General features: G+C 28.3%; 1 pseudogene; it reads left to right on the top strand.

Annotated features, from left to right (window-relative positions):
• LOC106477354 overlaps nucleotides 1–637 on the top strand; it is a 2,835-nt pseudogene extending 2,198 nt beyond the window's left edge.
• Nucleotides 638–2,269: the final 1,632 nt, after the last annotated feature.

Genomic DNA, 2,269 nt, shown 5'->3' on the forward strand with positions numbered 1-2,269 from the left:
GTGTTGTTGTGTTCTTAAGTAAAAATAATTAATACGAAGATAATGAAAGAAAAGAAAAAAATGAGAGAATCTGTTTAAGTTACAACAAAAAACAACAGATGGTGGAATTAGTTCCTCTTATTTAAACCAAATATAAACATCTCTCTTCAAGTAAATTGACTTGTATTGCTTTATTATCATGACCCTGGCTAAATCTGAATGTTTTCAGAATGATTTAAAATATTTGTTTCCATTAGATTTATGTTTTGTGTCACATTCTTAATATTAATTGTTTTGGATTCAAACACCTTATTCTATCTCCAAACTAATGAGATGAATTTAATTAGGTAAAGAGTAAAGATAGTGTATCAGAGGAGTGACTGATAGTCTGGACACCAGTATATCTGTGGTTAAATAAAGCAAATCTACCTTTTATATTTGTCCTACATATTGGAGAGGAACAGTGTATTTACTGAAGGTGTTTGGAAGTTGTTATGTGTTAACTTGATGGTGTTTCATATGTGTGTTTATTTTATGTGTAAAGTAAAATTTAGTGGTTATGTCTGTCTGTCTGGTGAGGTCTGAATTATCGATGCATTTTGAAATCTTTTATTGTAAATTTGATGTTTCTGTCACTAGTTTTGAAATCACCAGATGAGATATTTAATAAGGTGAAAATATTAATTTTATCATAGTTTGTAGAACTGAAAATGTTTTAAATTAAGGAAAAGACTTCGTCAGACGGGTTGTAAGTTTTAAATATATTTCGTTATAGAATATAAAAAAGTTCTGCACTAAACACACGTGATCAACAGAAAATAAACAGAATCTTATAATACGAACATCTCTTAGAATTTTCAAAATATTATAATTTTAATTTTGGTGGTGTATGATGTTTATATTAATTTTATCAGTAAACTCAAATCTTTAGATGATGTCATTCTGACTGGCCAGTTCTGAAGTATTAGCAGTTCTTTCACGTTATATTAAGGCGAACGGTTTAATAATGTATAAGTTTTAAGTTTATCATTGTTTGGAGATTGAAATGTTTCATATTTGTGGAAAAGGTTTCATTAGACAGGTTTTTGGTATCGAAATCAATCATTATATTTATTGAAAAGAAAAAATACACATTAATACAAGCCATCAACAGAAAATATAAAAGAAATTATAATAAGAACATTTCTTAGAATTTTAAAAATATTATAATTGTCATTAGATTTACGACAAATCTTTCTGTAAAGATTTCTGTTTACTCTCTGATATTGATAACTATAAAGATATAATGAACGTTATTACACTACTCATTAACAATGAGACTATATATTTCTTCTATGGTTTATTTCTGTGGTTCTTTCCTTGAAACAAATCCATCAGATCTTATTTTCATATAAAGATTAAAAGTTCTACATTAAACACACGTGATCAACAGAAAATAAACAGAGTCTTATAAATCAAACATTTTCAAAACATTATAATTATTATTAGATTTACGATAAACCTTTCTTTAAAGATTTCTGCTACTGTCTGATATTCATAACTATAAAAATATAATGAACAAAATTACACTACTGGCTGGTGGTATAGTAATTATCATCACTCTAATTTAAACGGTTTGTATCTAGGGGGACCACATAAAGAATCCGCCGTTGGTATTAATTGGTATCATTGGAAAGGACATAAATATTCTCTGAAGAAAAGTGAGATGAAAATAAGACCAGTTGGATTTGTTTCAACGAAAGAACCACAAAAATAAACATATTATTGACCTTTGTAAGTCGTGGCACAGTTCTCTTTCGCTTTATCATTATCTCTGTCCCTGGTGGTAAACATCATGTTATTGTGGGTTGAAAGTGAGTCCCCTAAAAACAACGTAATAAAAATATCATCAAAACGTTGATCCACGAAACCTGATCGTGACATCAGAATTTAAGGTCATGTAATGTGAGCGTTTTGTTTTAGGGATAAATATTTCTTAAAAAGGTCAAAACAAAAGTAGACTTTAATAATCAACAGAAGAATACAAACACATTTTTCTGTAAAAAATATCTGAATAAAAAATAGGTAAAAGGATTCTAAGAGCTAATTAAACCCTAATATATTTCTCAAAAACATTGTACACCCAGTTAAACATAATGCACTTTAGTACCGTTTGTTATTGGTAGGGGAGATAAATATATTCATATCATGACAAGTTATATTTATAATTTGATTGATATATGGAATGTAAATTCTCACCTGCGTCACCCTTGTACGTTTTATAACCCATTTTATACAATTCCCTTTCACT

Source organism: Limulus polyphemus, unplaced genomic scaffold (genome assembly GCF_000517525.1).
Source record: "Limulus polyphemus unplaced genomic scaffold, Limulus_polyphemus-2.1.2 Scaffold14474, whole genome shotgun sequence".
Lineage (NCBI taxonomy): Eukaryota > Metazoa > Arthropoda > Merostomata > Xiphosura > Limulidae > Limulus > Limulus polyphemus.